Source organism: Cyphomyrmex costatus, unplaced genomic scaffold, assembly GCF_001594065.2.
Source record: "Cyphomyrmex costatus isolate MS0001 unplaced genomic scaffold, Ccosl1.0 scaffold254, whole genome shotgun sequence".
Taxonomy (NCBI): domain Eukaryota; kingdom Metazoa; phylum Arthropoda; class Insecta; order Hymenoptera; family Formicidae; genus Cyphomyrmex; species Cyphomyrmex costatus.
In genome coordinates, this window is record NW_017276629.1 from 129,047 (window position 1) to 129,315 (window position 269).

Below are 269 nucleotides of genomic sequence, written 5' to 3' on the forward strand. Positions count from 1 at the left end.
TAATAAAAATTCTATTGCATTTTGTATATAATATTATAAAATTTTCGTTTAATAGATAATAAGATAGATTATTAATTTTTGTACATATGAGTAGGGCTGAATAATATAGCTGAAACATGTAATATTAATTTAAGTAAAGTTTTCTTTGTTGGTGGTATCTCAGTTTTTTATTTGAATATTTATGAAAGTAATAAAGAGAAACAGGTCTACGAACCAATAAATTCGTTAAAATCTTTAATTTATTCTAATATATTGCGAAGAATATCACA